Genomic DNA, 25,341 nt, shown 5'->3' with positions numbered 1-25,341 from the left:
CACTCCTATTTCCACTTCTCTGCTTTACTTCTGCCCCAGACTCCAGAAGGGGATCTGTAAGGTCAAGAAGCTAAGAAAAGATCCAAGGACCAAATTTGTCCCATTGACCATTCCTGTGAATTGAGTCTCCACTGCTCCTCACCAGTGCTCATTCCTTGCGAAGTTCTTGTTTCTAGTGGCCAGAACATGGTAGGGTCTTTTAAAAATTATTAATTAAAAATATATAACTCATACTTACTGCTGTTCACATGGAACTCTTCTCCACTTCTGTCTTCAAAATTCTCATCTGAATATTTGCTATGAACGCCAAGATCTGCGCCTGCATTGGCTCCACCCAGGCCTGTGCCCCAGGCTTCAAGTCTCAGGGCAGAGTATCTGCAGGGCTGGGAGCTTGGGGTTGGGGGGTTGAAAAATGGGGAATGGCGCCATCTGCTCAATCCCTTTCCTCCCCCTTCGTCTGCTCCTCCAGTGCCATCCATTTTCAGGGTTAGTTTGTTTGGCAGATGGGAAATATTATCATATGGAAACTCGGATCCTCAGGAAAGAATGAAGAGTGTCCAAAATAATAAATATCTGGATAAATCAAGACTATTTTTGTTGCCTGTATCCTATTAATTTCTTTATAAATTATTTATTTAAAATTTGGCTCACGCCTGTAATCCCAGCACTTTGGGAGGCTGAGGTGGGCGGATCACCTGAGGTCAGGAGTCCAGCCTGGCCAATATAGTGAGACCTTGTCTCTACTAAAAATACAAAAAATTAGCTGAGCTTGGTGGTGGGAGCCTGTAATCACAGCTACTCAAGAGGATGAGGCAGGAGAATCGCTTGAACCTGGGAGGCGGAGGTTGCAGAGAGCCAAGATCGCGCCATTGCACTCCAGCCTAGGCAACAAGAGTGAAACTCCGTCTTAAAAAACAAAACAAAAACAAACAAAAAAATCCCAAAGTTACAGCATTGTTTTGAAGGTAAAACTATAACATGAAATATGAGCTCCAGGTTCTCACAGTCTTCCTACTCTATATGACAATGGTATTTATCTTATGGGATACCTGGAGTCTAGAACTGTTGCTTCTACCTATTCTATACTCTTCTTAACACTGCGGGTTTGTTTTGGGGGTAAACATGGTAGAAATGGGGATTGATAGAACATAAGATACATATGGTTGAGGAGAAGGATCAATAATACATGGAAAAGAAAACAGAGACTAAATGCTCCCAGGGTAAAAGCTAGGTCACCAGAAACAAGTCTAAGAATCTTGCCTAGACTGTGGCAGAACTAGAGGAAAAGAAATGTAACATGGTAGGACTTAGCTCCTCCAGGTATTTGATTTCCAGCTGGTGCCGGAAGTAAAGAAAAGGTGGTGGGATTTGGAGAATACTAAGGAGGAAATGTACAGATACACTTCCAAGGCCGCCCTATAAGAAGAGGAAGTCAAGGAACTGGGATGGCGGCTGCATCATCTAAATGAATCATGAACACTGAAAGACACTAAAGATGATGAAGGTCCTGGGCGGAGAGTACTGGCTGCTCCATGTGCAGAAATTCTTAATGAATATATTGAGTGCCCTGGAAGATGGTAAATGATAAAGATGAGGATAGAGGATGGGTGTAGCTAGTGTTATAAGCCTCATAGGAGAAGGGGCTTTTGCATGTGAGTGGAAAACTAGGATCTGGAAGCAGTCGAGGAGCAATGAAAATGTTTCTTCAGCCACTTCCAAGGTCTGTGCTTCCCCTCCTGTATTCCATTCTTTATCTTGTTGAATAGAACTATCATTATCCAAAAACCCAAGAACCCTTTACTCCTTCTTCTCATTTCTTATATCCAATCACCAAATGCTTAATATTGCCCAAATTTATCCCTGAATCATGCAGGGTGGGAGGTATGTGTGAGAGAGAAGATAGATAACTGGAGGTGCTTGTATTTTGGGCTGTGATAGAGTAGGACAGGATGGACAAACTGGCCTCAAAGTTCTGAAGGGAACTCTGGGACACAGTTGTTTTAGTACTTGGGGTACTGTAGGCATGCATTCAGGACCCTGATTTCCAGCAGAGGTTGTTAGCTTTTTGGTTTATTTTAGGGGGACTTTAATTTTTTTTATTCCTTTATAAGCATCTCTTTCTACAAATTCCATTTTTGTCCTGCCGAGGATTTGGCACCTCCTTTAGAAGGAAACGGGACTCAGGGTGAATTGCACCAGGTCTAGAACCCCAAAACACAAATGACATTGGTCAAAGGATGGGAGAAAAATGAAGGCTAGCTATGTGCCTAACAGGAATAAAAAATAGGTTTTACCTCTCAGACCAACCCTCTGGAGCACTATGTTGTGAAGGATTCTGGGGCTTTGACTCTCAAATATGGGCTCCAAAAGGGCACATCAGTTAACTGGTGAAGGGTGCAATGGGAATGAGGCCATGTGCTCAAGATTGCTATCCTTGGCCTGTGTGGTTTGTTTGCAGATAAGGACAGATTGGCTGGTCCCCAGCAAGTGAGGGGCCTCCTAGACTGATATAAGAGTCAGGCTTCTCTGTGTCACTGAAGCTCAGGACCTGTCTGTCAGGTCTTGGTCAGGTTCTAACCGAAGAATTAGGAAAAACACTGAGTGTGAGAGCGGGAAAAGCCTGTTTATCATCATCGATGTTTGGTAAATTCCTCCTGAGCTGGCTGGCCAGTTCAGATAGGCCTGGGTTTGGAGCCATCTCACCTTCACCTGCCTCAACAGGTAAGGAATGAAAGGATGCCATGGAGTTATTTGATCTACACAGATCAAATCAAGGGATATGAGTTTTGGACCCTGGACCAGCCCTCACCCTACTTCTAAAAGCCAGAAGAAATCTTGGGTCTTGGCCGGGCATGGTGGCTCACTCCAATCCCAGCACTTTGGGAGGACGAGGTGGGTGGATCACCTGAGGTCAGGAGTTTGAGACCAGCCTGGCCAACATGGTGAAACCAGTGTCTACTAAAAATACAAAAATTAGCCGGGCATGGTGGCGAGTGCCTGTAATCCCAGGTACTTGGAAGGCTAAGGCAGGAGAACTGCTTGAACCTGGGAGGCGGAGGTTGCAGTGAGCACAGATCTCACAGATCGCGCCACTGCACTCCAGCCTGGGCAACGGAGTAAGGCTCTGTCTTAGGGGAAAAAAAAAAAAAAGAAATCTTGGGTCTTATATCCAAAAATCTTGAGTCTTACATTTTTTTTTTTTTTTTTGAGACAGAGTTTCGCTCTTGTCACCCAGGCTGGAGTGCAGCAGTGCAATCTCTGCTCACTGCAACCTCCGCCTCCCAGGTTCAAGTGATTCTCATGCCTCAGCCTTCCGAGTAGCTGGGATTACAGGCGCCCGCCACCACGCCCAGCTAATTTTTGTATTTTTAGTAGAGACGGCGTTTCCCCATGTTGGCCAAGCTGGTCTCGAACTCCTGACCTCAGATGATCCACCTGCCTCGGTCTCCCAAAGTGCCGGGATTACAAGCGTGAGCCACTGTGCCAGGCCGACATTTGGTTACGTTCATTAGGAAACACTAACTCCTCCCTCACCCCAATCAAAAGAAAGCCTTTCCCCTTGAAGGAGCTTCTTATCAAGGGCAAGCCTTTGGGATACGGTGGCGACTTGAGTTGAAGTCTGGTCTTTTGTTAGACCAGGAACCGGAAGGGGAGAAAAGAGACAAATTCTGAGTTTGAGCTTCGCCTGTCCGTTGGCGAGGGGTGGGGAGGAAAGTTTAGCTTCGTCGTGCTATGCTCTATGGGGACAGAGTCTTCCTACTGCTCGGCGGAGTGTGACTAGCGTAGAGGGTGCTCCTCGTGGGCGCTCCGCGTGTTATGGAGGAGGGCGAGGAATGGTGAATGGATGACCGAGGGTATGGTTAAGTCCTCCAGGTCCCTGAGAAGGGTTCAAGAGGCCTGTAACAGACCCATGGGCAACGGTGGGATCAACCTCCTTCCCACCTTCCACCCCCCAATTCCAGAGAATTCGTTCCCCCAGATCAGTGGAGAAAACTTTGGCGAGTGAGAAGGTTCCAGGGAGAGCCCCATGGGGGGTGCAACAGGGATGTGGCAGGCACTGCTTGGGACTTTCCAAAACCCCGGGGTCTGCCGTGGCAGGAAAAGCACCACCCAAGCTCAGCATGTCACCTCGGGGAGGAGGAGTCAGGTGGGTCTCCGCAGCTCCAGGAAGGGCTGCCAGGTCTGGGGCTTCGGGGCCTCCCCGAGGGCAGAGAGGAGCGCTTCGGGCCCGACCGATTCGGAGCAGACTTTCAGGGTTCAGTGCCCCGGAACTCCGGGGGCGAGGAGCCACGCCCGGGCAGTTTCGGGCTCCGGAGGGTGGGGAGTAGGTGCCCGGCAGCGGGCGGGCCGTCAGCTGCCCCGGCCGGCGCCTACCTCCCCGCCCCCCGGCTTCCTGCGGAGGCCGCGGCCGCCATGTTGTTGTGGGGCTGAGGCGGCGCCCGCGGAGCCTTGAGCGGCCGTGACAGGGTACGCAACAGGTTCGCGGGTGGCGGCCTGACGACCAAGCCGGCTGCAGCGGCGGCGACGGCGGCAAAGCAGGGTCTCCCCGCACCTGCCCGCGCCCAGGCTGCCGGTGCTGAGGAGCGCGGAGTCGCGCTGTGACGTGCGGGAGGCGCGGCGAAGGCGCCAGGTGGGTGAAGCCGCTAGCGGGGCTGCCGCAAGGCGCGGGGCAGGTGCGGGCGCCGCGCCCGCTGCCCGGAGGCTCCGCGGGTCGGGCTGAGGCGGCTGCGCGCTCCGCACGACGGGGACGGGTCCTCGGGAGCACGGGCGGCCCCCGAGCTAGGCCCCTGGCTGGCTCGGCCGTGCGGGGCGGAAACCTCCGGCCCCGAGTTCCTTCCTCTGCTGCCGGGCCGGGACAAACGCCGAGGGGGTCCTGGGCTGGGCTGCCCCTTACTTGCGGCCGAGCCCGGGTCCCTGGCAGCGGCCTCCTCTGGCAGGTGGCGGACGCCGGCGAGGGTCGGGGGTGGCGTGGTCCCCTCGCTGAGCAGAAGAGAGCTCTGAGGGCACCCGCACGCCTCCTCCGGGACCCATTTTATTTTGGCGGAGTTGGTTTTCCTTCCTGGCAAGGGTTGGTGCGGAATGTCAGGTGAGCCGCATCCCGGTGCGTCAAAGTAGCCCGAGTCACGAGAGGACAGTGGGCGGATGCTTGGCGTCCACCGCTCGCGTTCCTCCGGAGTTGGAAATGTTAAATTTACCTTCAGCGTTATTGACTTCCAGGATATACAGGAAGCAGCGAGAGATGTAATCTCTCCGGCCAGATAAAGTTTATTTATTTATTTATTTTTAAAGACGTCTGCATATGCATAGTGACTGGGTAAACCGAGGCTGAAACTGCAGATGGCTTTGCATTCTGTAGAAAGATTCTCCATTTGGATTTATTAATTATGCGCTTTGTCGCTCCAGAATTACCAATGGCAAGTGTGCTTTATTTGAAACTTGTGTTAATACTGAAATAGGAATATTTTTTGATGGAGCCAACCCCTTTATGGTAGGAATTAAGGTTAGCACAGAAATGACTTGCTTTGCTCCATGCTTCTAGTTTGTTTCACTAGTGTTTGCTTGCTTACTCAGAAATAGGCAAGGTGTGACTTGAAATTTTATGTTGTTAGTCAGCTCAGTTTAGGTAGCATAAGCTCTTGTAGGTTAAAGCTTCTTGAGCGTTTCGAAAAATTGCCTCTCTCCCTGTGCTGGTTTGTTATATTGTTAATCAGTGATAAAACCTGAAAGCTACCTAGAAACATCGCATAAAACATTTACACGAATTAATAATGACGTCCTTCCAAATTTAAAGATACTGACAACTCTGATGTGTTTACCTTTAGCTTTTTTTGGCCGTGCCTGTGACTCTCTTGTAATTTCAAAAGTAAATAAAGTGGATGTATTTTATGTTTTTGAAAACGTGGAAAAAATGTGCATTGCTGCTATTTTGATGTAATATTAATAAGCAGTTGAAAATCTTGCATTTTTTCACCCTTCCATGCATTGATAACTATTCCCAGTGCCCACCTTTATAATGAAAGGTAAACTCGTCCGAGAAAACTTGACCTGTACAGAATTATTAAGCAGGGAGTTACCATTGTTCAGTACATCTCAAGGCTAGAATCTTGATCTCTCCTGAATATGAGGAGGTGTGTTAGGCATGTTCTGGGGATTGGATTAATAGTGTTAAAAAATTTGTATTTTCACAAAAATAGCATGTACCCATTACCCAAACTCAGCAGCTTTCAAGAAGCTTTTCTTTTTTTCTTTCTTATTTAAAAAAATCATTTAACCTTATGTAGTTAGTATATCTTTTTTTAAAAGTAGAAAATTTCTTATGTAACCTTAGGATTTTTAGTTTTAATGTAGAGTTTCACAAATTTCCATCTTTAGTAAGACAAAAGGATCACATATTGGCTGTCTCCTTCAACTATACTTTCTTCAGTATAAAATATGTTTACCATGGTTGTCATTTATCGAGCACGTAACTGCATGTTAGACTCAGCTGTGCTAAGTATTTTACATAATCATGTAAAGCTCACTAAGGCCCTAGGAGTAATTATTATCCTCCCATCACAAAGATAAGTGAAATGTTAACCTGAAGTTTGACTACTTTAGGTCTCTGAGCTAGTAAGTACAATAGCCAGGTTTCAAACCAAGATCCTTTTAACTTCAGCACCTGTGCCTTATCTGGTATTGTCATCTTGGTTCATACATTTAAAAAAGAGTTATCTATGTGCCGGGTGCCATGGCTCATGCCTGTAATCCCAGCACTTTGGGAGGCCGAGGGGGGCGGATCACGAGGTCAGGAGTTTGAGACCGGCCAATAAGGTGAAATCCTGTCTCTACTAAAAAATACAAAAAATTAGCCGGGCATGGTGGCGTGCGCCTGTAGTCCCAGGCACTCAGGAGGCTGAGGCAGGAGAATCCTTGAACCCGGGAGGCGGAGGTTGCAGTGAACCGAGATCGCACCATTGCACTCCAGCCTAGGCGACAGAGTGAGACTCCGTCTCAAACAAAAAAAGGAAAAAAAAAAGTTATATGGGCGTTCAGTAAACAACATTTGTTGAGTGAATGAGTGAAAGTACGTATTAGTCCATTAAGTAGTATTTTTACATATTGTATTTACTTGTAAAACATTTATATTAACAAGTTCCAGAAATGATTCAGAATAAACGAATTACATTACCAAAAATGTGATATATTTATTACCATCTAACAGTGCATTTTCTTTCTCTTTTTTTGGATTCAAGTTTTTTTAGTACCTTATTTATTTATGGAAAAAATTTGTGGAAAAACTATTTTTGAAGAAAGGCAGACTTTCTTGTGTGCTGTTTTTTTTTTATTCTAAAAAAAAACAAAAACAACAGGATATATGTGCAGAACGTACAGGTTTGTTACATAGGTATACATGTGCCACGGTGGTTTGCTGCACCTATTGACCTGTCTTCTAAGTCCCCTTCCCTTATTTCCCCCTGACAACAGGTCCTGGTGTGTGTTGTTCCCCTCTTTGTGTCCATGTGTTCTCAATGTTCAACTCCCACTTATGAGTGAGAACATGGGGTGTTTGGTTTTCTCTTCCTGTGTTAATTTGCTGAGGATGATGGCTTCCATTTTCATCCATGTCCCTGCAAAGGACATGATCTCATTCCTTTTTATGGCTGCATAGTATTCCATGGTGTATGTGTATCACATTTTCTTTATCCAGTCTATCATTGATGGGCATTTGGGTTGGTTTGGTGTCTTTGCTATTGTAAATAGTGCTGCAGTAAACATACGTGTGCATGTGTCTTTATAGTAGAATGATTTGTATTCCTTTGGGTATATACCCATTAGTGAGATTGCTGGGTCAAATGGTATTTCTGGTTCTAGATCCTTGAGGAATCACCATACTATCTTCCACTATGGTTGAACCAATTTACATTCCCAGCAACAGTGTAAAAGCGTTCCATTTCACCACAGACTTGCCAGCATCTATTGTTTCCTGACTTTTTAATAATCACCATTCTGACTGGCATGAAATGGTATCTCATTGTTTTTTTTTTTTTTTTTTTTTTGAGACGGAGTCTCACTCTTGTTGCCCAGTCTGGAGTGCAATGGCACCATCCCAACTCACTGCAACCTCCACCTCCTGGGTTCAAGCGATTCTTCTGCCTCAGCCTCCTGAGTAGCTGGGATTACAGGCGCTTGCCACCATGCCCTGCCAATTTTTGTCTTTTTAGTAGAGACAGGGTTTTGCTATGTTGGCCAGGCTGGTCTCGAACTCCTAACCTCAGATGAGCCACCTGCCTCGGCCTCCCAAAGTGCTGGGATTACAGGCCTGAGCCACTGCACTCGGCCATCATTGTGGTTTTGATTTGCATTTCTCTGATGATCAGTGATGTTGAGCCTTTTTTCAATTTTGTTGGCCTCAAAAATGTCTTCTTTTGAGAAGTGTCTATTCATATCCATTGCCCACTTTTTGGTGGGGTTGTTTTTTTCTTGTAGATATGTTTAAGTTCCTTGTAAATTATGAATATTAGACCTTTGTCAGATGGGTAGTTTGCAAAAATTTTCTCCCATTCTGTGGGTTGCCTGTTCTCTCTGATGTAGTTTCTTTCTTTTTTTTTTTTTTTTTTGAGGTAGAGTCTTGCTCTGTCTCCCAGGCTGGAGTGTCGTGGTGCGATCTTGGCTTACCACAATCTCTGCCTACCAGGTTCAAGCGATTCTCTTGCCTCAGCCTCCCAAGTAGCTGGGATTATAGGCATGTGCCACCACACCCAGCTATTTTTTTTTTTTTTTCTTTTTTTGAAATGGAGTCTCGCTCTTGTCCCCCAGGCTGGAGTGCAATGGTGCGATCTCGGCTCACTGCAACCTCAGCTTCCCAGGTTCAAGTGATTCTCCTGCCTCAGCCTCCCGAATAGCTGGGATTACAGGCACCTGCCACCATGCCCGGCTAATTTTTGTATTTTTAGTAGAGATAGGGTTTTGCCATGTCCAGGCTGGTCTCAAATTCCTGACCTCAGGTGATCTACCTGCCTCGGCCTCCCAAAGTGCTGGGATTACAGACGTGAGCCACCGTGCCTGGCCTTTTTGTATTTTTTTTTTTTTTTTTAATAGAAACAGGGTTTCACCATGCAGGCCAGGCTGGTCTGGAATTCCTGACCTCAGGTGATCCTCCCACCTCGGCCTCCTATAGTGCTGGGATTATAGGCATGAGCCACGGCACCCAGCCTGATGATAGTTTCTTTTGCTGTGCACAAGCTCTTTAGTTTAATTAGATCCTATTTGTCAGTTTTGGCTTTTGTTGCAATTGCTTTTGGCATTTTTGTCATGAAGTCTTTGCCGATGCCTATGTCCTGAATGGTATTGCCTAGGTTTTCTTCTAGGGTTTTATGGTTTTGGGTTTTATATTTAAGTCTTTAATTCATCTCAAGTTAATTTTTGTATAAGGTGTAAGGGAGGGGTCCAGTTTCAGTTTTCTGCATATGGCTAGCCAGTTTTCCCCGCACTGTTTACTGAATAGGAGATCCTTTCCCCATTGCTTGTTTTTGTCTTGTTTGTTGAAGATCAGATGGTTGTAGATGTGTGGTGTTATTTCTGAGGTCCCTGTTCTGCTCCATTGGCCTATATGTCTGTTTTGGTACCAGTGCTATGCTGTTTTGGTTACTGTGTGCTGATTTTGAAGACAGGATTCCAAGTGTGAAGTAGAAAAATAAGAATGTTTATAATTAATTCTGTAAGTGGATAGATCTAAAGTTGAAGGTACATCAGAAATACTGTATTTTTTATTTGAGTTCATTTTTTGGATTGTGTAACATCCTACAGCTGTAGAGTGCAGAAACTAATGTTAGAGTTCTCTTAGGTAAAGTGTGAATATAGGTATTCTTGAGGAGGAGGAACTGAACTGGTCTTAAAGGATATGAGAGCAAAGAGGAAGTGGGAGAGGAAGGGAGGAAACTGAGCAGAATTGGACAGTTAATAGATCAAGAAATATGTATTTTCACAGCTACAAGAGGGCAGCATATTTCATTTGCAGAATGTACAGTATTGTTTCAAGAGGTTCATTTAAAATATAATTTCATAGATACATCAGGACATTAATTGATTTACTTGTGGAGCTATTCAGCAGTGGATTATGGTAGACATTTAGTGGATTAGGGGACTATTACCAGACGGTAAACACTTGTTTTATTTAACTGTTTCATATTTTTTAGATCATTTTCTTCATGAATGCATATTCATTTTACATAAAGTGTATGTGATTTTAATAAAAATTTCATTTATTTTCATCATAACCATAGAGAATGAGTACAGCCTCTGAAGTTAGATCTCCTGCTCCCAGCTCTGACACCAAATAACTGTATAATCTTGGGCAAGTTACTTTAATTCTCTTCAGCTTCTGTTTCCTTATGTGTGAAATGGGGAAATATTAGATGGTTCCTAGTATTGTTATATGTAATATAAAGTGCTTAGCACAGTGACTTCTGCTTAGTGTAAGTGCCTAATGTTACCTGTTATTTTAACTTGGTTCAGTGAGAAATTTCAAACTAACCTAACATAGTTCTTATTTTGGTCTTTGTTTTACCCTGTGACTGGAAAGGAAATTAGCCTTTTTGCCCTTAATTTTTAATCTTACCATCGGAATAATCTATATAAGAATGCTGGAAAGTAGGGTAGAACAGAGCCATAATCCCACTGGGCTCAATTTCCAGATTTGTTTTTAACATTCTCAAGGGGCCTATGAAAATGTTTAGTGAGGCCTTCTTTAAAGTGTGGTTTATCTTGGGCCAGCCACACAGTTGGTGATGGCCCTGGGCCTGAGACCCTTCCAGGATGGGCCTGGTGATGGTATCAGTGATAATGAGGTAACCATCATAACATGTAATGACTTGTAGTGTAGGACTTGGCACTTAGTAAATGTTGATGATTGATGGCTGCTGTTTTTATTTTCTTAATAAATACGCACATTTATATCAAAATGTAAGTTTTAAATTGTAAGAACATAAGCAGTTTCCATGTTATGTGAACTTGATCACAAAATAGCTTTATTGAGATTTAATTCACGTATCATATGAATTTGATTTTAAGTGGAAGCATGATACTTGGCTTAGTATGTTCCTTTATTTTTGGACATTCATTTTTAGTTTTTTTCAATAATTACTAATGCTGCCATATCTTTGTTATTAAAGCATTTCCCACATTTACTGTGTTCCTTATGACAGATTCCCAGAAGTGAAATTATTGCTTTATAGGATACGAATGTTGGTGGGACTCTTGATATATGTTTTCAGAGTGCCTTCCGAAGAGTTATACCAATATATACTCCCATGGGCTATACCTGCAAGCACCCAGTTTAATTCATCTTTGCTAGCCCTGGGTATTGGCCAGTGTTTTGTTTTGTTTTGTCTTTGAGACAGAGTCTGGCTCTGTTGCCCAGGCTGGAGTGCAGTGGTGGGATCTCAGCTCACTGCCATCTCAGCTCACTGCAACCTCCTTCTCCTGGGCTCAAGCCATCCTCCCACCTCAGCCTCCCGCTGAGTGGGAGTTTTTTTGTAGTTTTTATTGAGGCAGGTTTACACCATGTTTCCCAGGCTGGCCTCGAACTCCTGAGTTCAGACGATTCGCCCCCACTCCGCCTCCCAAAGTGCTGGGATTACAGGCATGAGCCACTGTCAGTAGCCTCGTTTGCTTAATTATTAGTGATGTTAACATTTATTAACTACTTTTATTCTATTTTTTCTTTCGTAGATTATTTGAGGTCTTAGTGTTTTCGTTATCTATTTTAATAGCCCTATGTACATTAAAAATATTAACTGCTTATCATGTGTTGTGATTTTTCCCCATTTGTTTACCTTTTAAGTTTGTTTTCAAGGAAGTTTTAAATATTTGTTATATAGATGATATAGAATCTGCTTATTCTTTCTTTTGTTTTCTTGTATGGCTTTAAAACTTAAAAGTGGTCTTTGTTTCAAAGAGGTGATGTTTTACTTGAAAGTGAAGTATCTGTCTGAATTTCTTTCCCTCTGTACTTTTTATTCATGTCAAGTAAATAGTTTTGCTGTAATAATTAGTTCTGATATGAGACAGATGACAATAGGCTAAATATTATCAGCCCCCCTTGTACCCCTTATAGGAATGCAGGCTGAGTCACAAGCTATTCTTAGGTATTTTTATCCCCCTTTGTGTGGATGAATTGTCTTGTTCAGAGTTGTTGACTATTCTTCAAAAATTGTTTTGATTTAAATCTTCAATAGAATTTGAGTACTAACCACTTCAGTATTAGTTTACTATTCCTGTTCTTTTATGTCTCCTGGCTTATTGGTTGATTTTTTTGAAGGCTTTTTGTCCTTTTATTAATAATTGTTACAACTCTAATTTGTTTCAGTAAAACAAGTTGATTAGTGATTATAATTAAAATAATATTGAAATAATTGTTGTAATAATCATCATTTATGGACACCTTCTATGTGCCAGATGTTTTCCAGACATGATATCTAAGCCTTAAAATAACCTGGCATTTAGGTACAATTATAGTAGTACTTGCTTATCTGCAAGGAATACATTCCAAAACACCTAGTGGATGCCTGAAACCATGGATGGTACAGAAACCTATATACACTATGTTTTTTCCTATACATACATACCTATGATGAAGTTTAATTTATAAATTAGGCACAGTAAGAGATTAATAATAATAAAATTGAACGATTATAACAATATACTGTTAACAATTTCACAGATATAAGACTTGTTCTTACTGTAGATCTTAGCAACCTCAGCATACAATTTTTTCCTTTCCATATTAAGTTGAGAACTTTCACCTTTTCACTTAAAGGAAGTGGCTTCTCCTTGGCATATCCGAATTGCCAGCCTCACTACTCTTGCACTTTGGGGTCATTATTAAGTAAAATAAGGGTTACTTGAACACAAGCACTGTGATACCATGACAGTCGATCTGATAACTGAGACAGCTACTAAGTGACTAATGGGCAGGCAGCATAGACACAGTGGATACACCCTGGACAAAGGGATGGTTTTCATTCTGGTTGGGACAGAGGCGGGCAATGCAAGATTTTACCACGCTACTCAGGATGGTGCACAATTAAAAATTTATGAATTGTTTATTTCTGGAATTATCCATTTTGTATTTTGAGACCATGGTTGACCACAGGTAACTGAAACTTCAGAAAGTGAAACTGCAGATAAGGGGGTCTACTGTATCCACATTATTTGGTTAGGAAATTGAAGCTATGTCATGTGGAAGTCCACAAAGCTAGGAGGTACTTGCACTGGGATTCAAACTCAAATTGCTGGGTTTGTCTTCTGTGCAATTGAAAGAATGCTAACCTGTGCTTATTAAAGAATATTTTAGTGCCTACCATGTGACTGACTGCTGAGCACTAGGTATATGAAGTTAAAGAGCCATTCAGGAGCTCACAGTCTAATAGAAGTGGGGCAGGCATGAAAACAAAAGTAACAATACCAGATGGTATGTAGTTTAATGAGATAATACGAGACAAAATGGGACTGTGGCAAAGGAAGCTATCATTAGTGGAAGTGTCAGTCAGAAGGTAGGTAGTTCCACAGGTGCAAAGAGAGGAGGCATGGGAATAAGATCAAATGGAGGTGGAGGTGGGGAGGTTGAAATACGTGGAAAGGTAGGTGGAAGATGGAGCCTAAAACACCTTGTATGTCACGTGAATAGATTTTTAAAAAAACAGCTTTATTGAGATATATATTATAAAATTCACCCTTTTAAAGTTTATAGTTCAGTGTTTTTTAGTATATTCACAGACTTGTGCAACCAGTATCACTGTCTAATTTTAGAACATTTTCATCGTTCTTAAAAGAACCTCCTATACCCAATGGCAGTCACTTTCCATCTCCCTCAACACCCCTAGCTCTAGGTAGCCACTAGTCTACTTTCTGTGTCTATGAAATTGCCTATCATATAAATGGAATTATACAATATATGGTCTTTTGTGACTCACTTCTTTTACTTACCATAGTGTTTTCAAGATTCATCAATGTTATAGCATGGATCAGTACTTCATTCCTTTTTATGGCCAAATAATATTTTATGGATTATATGGATATACCACATTTTGTTTATTGTTTATTCGTTCATCCACCTGTAGTTGATGGACATTTGCTTCCACTCAGTTGCTTCCACTTTTTGGCTATTGTGAATAATGCTGCTGTGAACATTTGTGTACAGGTTTTGGGACACGTTTTTATTTATCTTGGGTTCATACTTAGGGTTGGAATTGCTGACTTACATGGTAACCTATGTTTAACATTTTGAGGTAATTCTGAATTGTTTTCCAAAACAGTTGATCTATTTTATATTCCCACCAGCAATGTATGTGGGTTCCAGTTTAGGAGGTTAATTTTATACTATTGGTGAGCCATTACTCAGAATCACGGTGCAAAAATTGTTGAAAATTATTGGCTTAGATTAATGCTTCCTCAGTATGGTCCAAGACACTCACTAGATCAGAAGCTTTTCCTAATGGATAATGAACCAGAAATACAAGTTGTCTCCTCAGTTCTCAGGGGCTATTGTTATTCCATTCCCATAACCTCTGATATTTATGTATTAGAATAGGCTACCTACCAATAATCTGAGTTACTAAGGATTACTGAAATTTAGTATTCACAACTAAAATTAGCCGGTTTCTAGAACTTACCGAGGGCTCTAGTTTAGTTTTATTCTAAGAAATCTGTCAGCTATACCATGCTTTAGCAGCACTAGAAAATTAGTACTATGCATGCCCACACTCAGAAGATACTATTTTCACTACATCAGTGGTGTTGTCTCAGATTGGCTGTGGTTCCAGTTGCTGTTATTTTTGGATTAATACAATGGTAGAATTAATGTTACATTTAAATTTTTGTGGACCGGTTTGCTCTTGTGTACTTGTTACATTGCTACAGTTCTTCATTAGGGAGTTATTTTCGTACTAGAAAATGGGAGGAGGAGGTAGGTAGTTTGGATCTCTTGTCCTACTTAGGTGGGTGATGGTTAGAATAGTTTGGGAATGAGGCTGCTGCTCTGCCTATGGAGTAGCCATTCTTTTATTCCTTTAAAAAAATAGTTTGGGAATGAATGGATTACATAATTGGAAGGGTCTTTCCCACTTCATTATCTTTTTTTAAGAATGAGGGTTTGTGTATGTTATCATTAAACATTTAGGCTATGGAATACATGAATTGTCTGAAAGTCTACAGTTGCCTTTGGAGGTGTGAAACCTTCGGAATTATGTGCCAAATTTTGTACATTTGTGTTTTTCCAGGGAGAACAACCATAGGTTTTATCAGATTAAAATAGAAAAGTCTGTGACCACCCAAATTAAAGAATTTAGGTTGATGAAAAGAATTTGTAAATTTGTGGTTTGAAATATTTGGGGGAAGTGAGACCTTGCTTTGGTTAGGTGGTGGTGTGAGTGAAGGATGTTTTCTGGCTATGCTATTGGTTTTAGTGTAACAAATTCCATGTTACAATATCTCTATTTTATTTTTTCCTGGTAGTTTTTTTCCCTGTTAGATTTTGGAGTTTGCTTTAAAAAAATCCTCATTGCATATTGATGATGATGATGATGATGATGATGATTGTTGTTGTAGAGACAGAATCTCACTATGTTGCTCAGACTGGTCTCAAACTCCTGAGCTCAAGCTGTCGTCCTGCGTTGGCCTCCAACAGTGCTGGGATTACAGGGGTGAGCCACTGCAACTGGCCCACATTTATTATTATTTTATGTTTGCTTTCTTGGATGATTCTTTTGATATTGTATTCAAAAGTGCTATTTTTTCGCAGTGATAGTATGCTTTATTTGTAGTAATTGAAGTATATTGGTAATTTTTTTTAAAAAACTTCAAATTGGCTTGATAGCATAGGAAAATGGACGAATGCTTTTCTGCCCATTAGCTGCTACTTTGAATTTCTTTACTCTTTTAATCTGTTAGCCTTTTGGTTGAGATCTGAAACTACCAATCACAGATAAAAGTTATTCACATACAGGACCTTATGGGATGTGGCATCAGCTTAGATACCAGGCTCTGTCTGCCCCTGCAATAGGGTGTGTTTGTTGTAGTGTACTTTTCCTCTGTAGTTTTTAGCACTGGATGTAGCATGACTGGATTTGAGATGAAATGGTAATTTCAGTTAAATGCTTTTAGTAAAAGAGACTTGTTATTTATTATCATTTATAATAGACTGAAAAGTAGACAAGGGCTGCCGGGCGCTGTGGCTCATGCCTGTAATCCTAGCACTTTGGGAGGCTGAGGCGGGCGGATCACTTGAGGTCAGGAGTTCGAGACCAGCCTGGCCAACATGGTGAAACCTTGTGTCTACTAAAATGTCTCTACAAAAAGTACAAAAGATTAGTTGGGCGTGGTGGCAGGCACCTGTAATCCTAGCTACTTGGGAGGCTGAGGCAGGAGAATTGCTTGAACCCAGAAGGTGGAGGTTGCAGTGAGCTGATATCACACCACTGCACTCCAGCTTGGGCAATAGAGTGAGACTCTGTCTCAAAAAAACAACAACAACAAAAAAACATAGTATTTGAAAAACTAGTTGTAAGTTTACCATAGCCTTCTCTTTACTGAAGAGTAAGATCTTTACTAAGATCTTAGTATTTGTTTTTCACTTTTAATTTTTATTTATTTTTATGGATATAGGGTCTCACTGTTGTCCAACTGGAGTTCAGTCTCATGTTCATAGCTCACTGTAATCTCGAACTCTTGGGTTCAAGTGATCCTCCCACCTCAGTCTCCTGAGTAGCTAGGACTATAGATGCACACCACTCATCACACCCAGCTAATTTTAAAATTATTGGTAGAGATGGGGTCTCACTATGTTCCTAGGCTGGTCTTGAACTCCCAGCCTCAAACGATTCTCCCGCGTTGGCCTCCCAAAAGTGCTAGGATTACAAACATTAGCCACCGTGTTTAGCCTTGTCTGTTTTTAATTGCTTAACATTTTGGTATATGTGGTTCATGTAAGATTAAAAAAAAAACCCAAATTTGCATTCATATTCTACAATTTTTTTCTGTTTTTTTGAGATGGCGTTTCGCTCTTATTGCCCAGGGTGGAGTGCAATGGCGCAATCTCAGCTCACAGCAACCTGCGCCTCCTGGTTCAAGCGATTTTCCTGCCTCAGCCTACCCAGTAGCTGGGATTACAGGCATGTGCCACCACGCCCGGCTAATTTTGTATTTTAGTAGGGACGGGGTTTCTCCATGTTGATCAGGCTGGTCTCGAACTCCCAACCTCAGGTGATCCACCTGCTTCAGCCTCCCAAAGGGCTGGGATTACAGGCGTGAGCCACAGTGCCTGGCCTACAACTTGTATTTTTTTAAAAAAAATTACGTTATATAATAAACATATCCTATCTCCTATAGCCTTGAAATTGTCATTTGTGATAGGTAAATAATATTCTGAGTGAATATAACTTTAATTTTTCGCTTCTTTCTCTATTTTTGGATACATTAGCTTATTTGTATTTTTTCTAATATTGGTAAAACTGTACTATGCATCCTTGCAATCTATTTTCGTTCTTTAGATTTTTTTCTGAAGATAAATTTCTGCTGGTTGCGATGGCTCACGCCTGTAATCCTAGCACTTTGGGAGGCTGAGGCGGGCAGATCACAAGGTCAGGAGTTCAAGACCAGCCTAGCCAATATGGTGAAACCCCGTCTCTACTAATACAAAAAAAATTAGCCGAGCGTGGTGGCGGGTGCCTGTAGTAGCAGCTACTCGGGAGGCTGAGGTAGGAGAATCACTTGAAACCGGGAGGTGGAGGTTGCAGTGAGCCAAGATCGTGCCACTGCACTCCAGCCTAGGCAACAGAGCGAGACTCCATCTCAAAAAAAAAAAAGATAAATTTCCGTGTGGATCAAGTGGGTATTTTGTTTTTAATGAATGTGGTCAAAATTAGAGGCACATGTTTACCCTATACTCTTCTACTTCTGAGGTATTTGCTTTTTATAAAATTGATAGGCTTAATTATTTTTTAAACAGTTTTAAATTTTATAGAAAAATGGAGCAAATAGAACAGAGTTCCCATATATCCCTTCATGTACCCCACACAGTTTCCACTATTATTAATATCTTATATCAGTATGGTACATTTGTTAGGAATAATGAACCAATATTGATTGTATTATTATTAACTGAAGTCTCTGCATTATTTCAGTTTCTGTAGTTTTTATTTAATGTCCTTGTTCTGTTCCAGGTCACCATATTACATTTAGCTGTCATGACTCCTTAGGCTCCTCTTGGTTGTGACAGTTCCTTAGACTCTCCTTGTTTTTGACGAGTTTGATAATTTTGAGAGGTTACTGGACAGATATTGTAGGAGATATATAAATATATTGTAGGTATATTGGAATTTGATGATTTGTCATGCTTGGACTAAGTTAATGAATTTTTAGGAGGAAGATGACAAAGGCAAAAATGATAATTTCATCTTATCAAGAGCACATACCGTCTGCATGCTTTATGACTGTTGATGTTGACCTTGACCACCTGGCTGAAGTAATGTTTGTCAAGTTTTTCCTCTCTACAGTTAATCCCTCAGTCTCTTTTCTGTGCTATACTCTACTTAGCCTTCTGCCTTTCCACCTTTATGGGCTGGGATACAGTCTTAGAGGTCATAGAGATAAGAACGGTAGACACTGCTAGACATTGCAAGTGGTGGTGGTAGAAGGGTAGCGCAAACAATTTGGACTCATATCTATTTCTTCACTCCAAAATAAAATCCACGTAGATCAAATATATACATAAAACCCTTAAATCATAGAAGTACTAGAATAAAATATAGGACAATTTTCTGGTATAAGACCTGGTATGAGACAGGCCTTTCAGATTGGCAATATATAAAATAATTGTTCATACCAAATATTGGCATGATTATACAGAAACAAGTATGTTTACATACCAGTGGGAATATAAAATGGTACTATTAATAAATTTTGGAAAGCAACTTGATACCCATTAATTCTATTTCTAGAAGTATTGGCCTACCTAAATACTCTGTATATATGAGGATGTTCAAAGTAGTATGGTTTGTTAAGCAAAAAACTTTGAGATTTTTGTGGAGCATGTGCTAACAAATCACATTTGTTTGGAGAGGAAAGCTTAGTTAAGGGAAATAATGTTTGTGGAAAATTGCTTAGAGGAAATGCAGTATATTACTGGTATAGGTACTCTAAAATGTCTTTTGAATTAAGTCAGAGTTAGAGGGTTGTGTCTCTAAACCCCATCTTACTGGTATTATGCTATCAGCCTGTATTGAGAGACTTTACAGGTAAAGTCCAATTTAGGCTGTTTGGTATTATCTATTAAAATCAGAATGTTCATACTCTCTAACCTGCTACTTCCACTTCTAGAATTTATCTTTGGAAACACATATCTGTCCACAGACCTGTATTTACACACATGTATGAAGAATGTTTATTGTAGCATTAATTGTAACATTTGTTAAAATGAATGAATGTGAAGGGAAACATTCTAGGCAGAGGTTATAGTAGGAGGAAAAGCAGAGTAACTAGTATGGTCTGGAAAAATAGAAGATTACTTATTCACTGTGAAAAATTGGTAACATGAAAAAAGCAGAACAATGAAGTATGACTTCATTTTTGTAAAAGTGGTATTTGCTAGTATATAAATAGGAAATATCTGGAACAATCTATTCAAAACTGCTAATGATTGTTTTCTTGGTAATGGACTTTCACTTTCTATTATATATATATTTTTTAACGTTTAATTTTTCAGGTTGTTTTAAGGATCTCGTGGTAATTGACATTTATATCAGCTAGGCGTTAACATAGTACTTATTTTTGTATCTATTGTTATGGTTCCTTGCATTGTTGTTAGCCTTTCACTATTTTTTTTTTTTTTTTTTTTTTTTTTTTTTGAGATGGGGTCTCACTCTGTTACTCAGGCTGGAGTACAGTGGCACGATCTTGACTCACTGCAACCACCACCTTACAGACTCAAGCAGTCCTCCCTCCTCAGCCTCCTGAGTAGTTGGGACCACAGGCACATACCACCTTGCCTGGCTAATTTTTTGTATTTTTGGTAGAGAGGGGTTTCGCCATGCTGCCCAGGCTGGTCTTGACCTCCTGAGCTCAAGGTGATCCACCCGCCTCAGCCTCCCAAGTGCTAGGATTACAGGCATGAGCCACTGTGCCAGGCCAGCCCTTCACTATTTCATGTGAATAAGTAATCTATTTTTCCAGACCACACTAGTTACTCTGCTTTTGCAGAGTAACCTCTGCCTAGAATGTTTTCCTTCACATTCATTCATTTTAACAAATGTTTTGATGTGTAGGGCCTAAGCTAATTTGAATGCAAGCTGAAATGCACATATCTGGTTGAGTCATGAGAACTGATTTGCATGTATCTTTCTCTTTTTTGGCTTGAAGAGGTGAGAAATTTGTGCTTAGACACTTGAGGGCCTATGAGATCAAGGAGTCCATCTTTAGCCCTGCCCTTTGGAGTGTTGTCTGAGTCTAAAGAAGAGAGACAAAGAAAGCTTGCATTGGGAAGCTGAGGCGGGAGGATCACTTGAGCTTAGGAGTTTGAGACCAGCCTGGGCAACATAGGGAGACTGCACCTCTGTAAGAAATTTTAAAAGTTAGCTGGGCTTGGCAGCGCACTCCTGTGGTCCCAGCCACTTGAAAAGCTGAGGTGGGAGAATCACGTGAGCCTGGGAGGTCGAGTCTGCAGTGCACTGTGATTATGCCAGTGCACTCCAGCCTGGACAACATTGACTGTCTCAAAAAGATTATATATCTGTAAAGGAAAAGAAAAATGGTAGAAGAAAATCTGTACTTTCTCAACTGCTCTTTCTTCTTCTTCTAAACTTATGTATGCCTTTGTTCATTCTTATTGCCCTTCTTGAACTTCATTCTCAGAGACAGAAATATCTGTCCCAGGTTCTATTTTCGTGTTCTAGAGCTGTCTACTACTACTTTTTCTGGCACTAACTTCCATTAGGTAACTTCTCTTCCATCTCCTTATTGTAAATTAAATCTTTATTTCTTTTTTTTTGTCTAAAAATAGTTTTGTTCTGTCACCTAAAAACTAAAGCCTTGTAATAACTCTGCCTCTCTTTCTTAAATCTTACCTTTTTTCCTATGTATTTTTTGAGAGGAAATCTTGCTCTGTCGCCCAGGCTGAAGGGCAGTGGTGTGATCTTGGCTCCCTGCAACCTCCACCTCCCAGGTTCAAGCTATTCTCCCGCCTCACAGGCATTCACCACCATGCCCGGTGCATTTTGGTATTTTTAATAGAGACAGGGTTTCACCATGTTGACTACGAGACTGGTCTCCTGACTTCATGCGATGTGCCTGCCTTGGCCTCCCAAAGTGCTCGGATTATAGGTGTGAGCCACCATGCCCAGGCTCTTCCCCTTATTTTAAACATTTATTGCCTAATCTACTTCAATTTGGCTTTTACAGCCATCACTGTAATAGAACTACACTCACTCCAGATTGCCAACACTAATAGCTGAGTCTTAACTTCTGTGATAATACCATTTTCTTCTTGAAACTCTTAACTCTGTATCCCGATTTCTCCTGTTTCTGAACCTCTGTTTCTGACTATTCTTGTCTCTTTTTTCTTATACATGATTTCCCTGGATAGTGTCATTCACCCACATGATTACAACTCCTCCCAATCCCTAATGACTATGAAATCTGGGTTTCTACATAAAGTGTTCACTATCTCTTGGACACTTCCATCTAGATGTCTTTGTAGGTGGATCAGATTAGGTATGCTCAAAATTGAACGTTTTGTTGTTCATCCCCCAAATCTAATATCTAGATTCCTACTTTCTTAGAGCTTCTGTCTTGGTTAATATTACTGCTCTGCAGTCACCCAAGATAGAAACCCATCTGTGATGCTCCTCTTTCATCTTCCACATTTAGCTGATCAGAAAATTCTGTCTATTCTGCCTTTGAAATACCTCTTCTCCATTGCTTAAGTTCAAGTTCTCACTGCCTGGACTATGCCAGTCACTTCATAATTGGTGTGTTTGTCTCAAGACTCAAAATCCAGTTTGTTCCTGTACTGCTTGTCAGAGTTGTCTTCCTCTCCTCTTAAAAGACCAGTCTTCCTACATATTTTTTTATTTGTACTTTCCTTGGATACTGTAATTCACTGACATTGCAAGTATTCCCAATCTCTGATAACTACCAAATGTGGGTCTCTAACCAGAATATATACTATGTGTGTGTGTGTGTTTTTTTTTTTCTTTTTTGAGAACACAGGGTCTATAATGACACAACTTATAGACCAAATGCTGAACAAAAGAGACACAACGGGCTACATAATTCCATTCATATGAAGTACCTTAACAGACAGAGTGAATCTGTGGTATTAGAAGTTGGGATCATGTTTGCCTGGTGGGAAGAGGCTGGAAGGCAGCATGAGGGGGCTTTGGGGGACTGCGATGATTTTGACTTTCTTCATCTTGGTGCTGGGTAAACAAGTACCTTCAACTTTTTTTTTTTTTTTTGAGATGGAGTTTTGTTCTGTCACCCAGGCTGGAGTGCAGTGGCGTCATCTCAGCTCACTGCAACCTCCACCTCCTGGGTTCAAGCGATTCTCCTGCCTCAGCCTCCCAAGTAGCTGGGACTATAAGCATGCGCCACCATACCCAGCTAATTTTTGTATTTTTAGTAGAGGTGGGGTTACACCATCTTGGCCAGGGTGGTCTCAAACTCCTAACCTCAGGTAATCCGCCACCTCGGCCTCCCAAAGTGCTGGGATTACAGGGGTGAGCCACCACGCCTTGCCAAGTACATTCAACTTTATACTGTGTTTTAAATACTGGCTCTCCATGACTTGCACAGCAATGTCCAAAATCAATAGCATGCCTTACTATTTTTCTTAAATTGTGTGATCTTGGTTACTTAATCTCATTGGCTTCTATTTTTTTTTTTTTTTACATAATTTTATTTTAGAGACACTGTCTAACTTTGTTACCCAAGCTGGAGTGCAGTGGCATAATCATAGCTCGTTGTAACCTTGAACTCCTGGGCTCAAATGATCCTTTCACCTCCTGAGTAGCTACCTCCCGAGTAGCTAGAACAACAGGTGTGTGCCACCATGCCCAACTAAGTTTTTAATTTTTTGTAGAGAAAGAGTCTCCCTGTGTTGCCCAGGCTAGTCTTGAGTTCCTGGGCTCAAGTGATCCTCCCACTGTAGCCCCCCAAAATGCTGGGATTGCAGACATGAGCCATGAACCACACCTGACCTATTTGGTTGTTTTTGAAATGAAGAGTATGGAATTCAGTATGTTGTCATTTATCTTTAAAAAAAAAAAATCAGACGAAATCTTACGGAGAAGCTTCAATATATAAAACACAAAAACAGAGCTACTCTCACTGAAGTTGGTATCCCTTCCAACCTTCCCCCTTTCCTCCCTACCCCACCTCTGTTGTACCTCCTTGAAACTTTTAGAACTCCAAGGAGCGTAATTTGAATACTACTGGGTTTCTAAAGGTTTAACTTTTTTTTTTTTTTTTTTTTTGAGACAGCGTCTCACTCTGTCACTCAGGCTGGAGTGCAGTGGCGCAATCTCAGGTCACTGCAACCTTCGCCTTCCAAGTTCAAGTGACCCTCCCACCTCACCTTCCTAAGTAGCTGGGACTACAGGCACGCACTGCCACACCCGGCTAATTTTCATATTTTGTATAATTTTTGTATTTTTTGTAGAGATGGGGTTTCCTTGTATAGCCCAGGACTCAAATGATCTGCCGGCCTTGGCCTCCTAAAGTGCTGGGATTACAGGTGTGAGCTACCACACCTGGCCTCTTGTACCTCTTAAGATGAAGTGACTTCTTTGAAATTACATCACTCTCAAATCGCACAGTTTTTGAACAGGAATAGGAGTGGTTTTAGTCTTACACTGGCTCTTGTGCTTTCCTTCTTTTAATTAGTCCTTCTCTCAGGTTCAGAAACTTCCTTTCTTTATAACAGAGCCTATCCGCACACTATACAATGTCATTCACTCCAAGGACACTTGGAGTTCACTCAGTTTGCCACCGACCTCATGTTAGATAATTCTTACACAAATATTACCGCCTTGATTACATGTACCTTACTTTGATTTACCTCTCAAGTAGTGTTCGTTTTGTTCTCTGGGTTCTCTTGGCATTCCCCAAATCCCTTTATTATTTATTATTATTTTTGTAGAGATGGGGTCTTGCTGTGTTGCCTGGGCTGGTCTTGAACTCCTGGCCTCATCAATCCTCCTGCCTTAGTCTCTTGAGTTGTTGGGATTACAGGTGTGAGCCACTGCACCTGGCCAAATCCCTTTATTGTAATGACCATTCATGTTTGATGAATAAATGAATGGTAGAATGAAAGAATGAATGAATGCATAGGTGGGGAATATATGTATTCTGTAAATTTCATCTTACTGCAGAAACTATAAAGTAGCAGGTAATTTTGCTCCAGCTCTTCTCATGTTGATGAAAAGAACCAAACTCTCTAAAATATTTGAAGAGATTTATTCTGAGCCAAATATGAGTGACCATGGCCCGTGACACAGCCTTCAGGAGGTCCTGAGAACATGTGCCCAAGGTGATCGGGGCGCAGCTTGGTTTTATACATTTTAGGGAGACAAGAGACTTCAATCAAATACATTTAAGAAATACATTGGTTCCATCCAGAAAGGTGGGACAACTCGAAGGGGAGGGTGGGATTCCAGTTTACAGGTAGATTTAAAAATTTTCTGGTTGACAATTGGCTGAGTTTATCTAAAGACCTGGGATCAATAGAAAGGAAAAGACTGGGTTATGATGATAAGAATGTTATAAAGACTAAAGTTTTATCATGCAGATAAAGCCTCTGGGTGGCAGGCTTCTGAGAGGATAGATTGTAAATGCTTCTTATCAGACTAAGTCTGTGTTGATGTTAAGGCCAGTGAGGTTTAATGAGTATGTCTGAACCCCACTTCCCATCACTGCCTGAACCAGCCTCAGGTTAAATTTTAACAGTGCCCTGGATGAGAAGGAAGTCCATTAAGAAGGTTTGGGGGGCCTTAGAATTTTATTTTATTTTTGATTTACATTCATATAGAACTGACCTTGATTTCCTTGGGAACTAAATGAGACAGGAACGTTTTTCTCAGCTGATCAGCAAGTATAGTTTGGAAGTTGGCTATGTGTACCTAGCACATGCTGGGAGTGGCAGAGACACTAGAGAAAGTTTTATAAAATATACCTGCAGGAAGCTGGGCATAGTGCACACTTGTAGTCCTAGCTATTCGAGAGGCTGAGGCAGCAGGGGGATCTCTTGAGATCAGGAGTTTGAGTCTAGCCTGGGTAATGTAGCAAGACCATGTCTCTAAAAAAAAAAAAAAA

At 41.5% G+C, this 25,341-nt stretch overlaps 1 protein-coding gene across 8 annotated transcripts in view; it reads left to right on the top strand.

The window, feature by feature from the left end:
* The first annotated feature begins 4,166 nt into the window (after nt 1–4,166).
* The window catches only part of ITSN2 (intersectin 2), a 161,165-nt gene continuing 139,990 nt past the window's right edge, over nt 4,167–25,341 (top strand). For 4 of the 8 annotated variants that reach the window (XM_032172363.2, XM_032172365.2, XM_032172364.2 and 1 more), the window contains exon 1: nt 4,168–4,630. The gene's annotated coding sequence lies outside the window, so the exon portion shown is untranslated. Of the gene's footprint in view, nt 4,631–25,341 lie in introns of all 8 variants that reach the window. The other 4 variants (XM_032172361.2, XM_032172366.2, XM_032172368.2 and 1 more) reach the window with 4 other exon arrangements.

This window comes from Hylobates moloch, unplaced genomic scaffold (genome assembly GCF_009828535.3).
Source record: "Hylobates moloch isolate HMO894 unplaced genomic scaffold, HMol_V3 SCAFFOLD_13, whole genome shotgun sequence".
In the NCBI taxonomy this organism is placed as follows: domain Eukaryota; kingdom Metazoa; phylum Chordata; class Mammalia; order Primates; family Hylobatidae; genus Hylobates; species Hylobates moloch.
The sequence above is the reverse complement of the archived record's forward strand: the minus strand, read 5'-3'. Positions and strand labels throughout refer to the sequence as shown.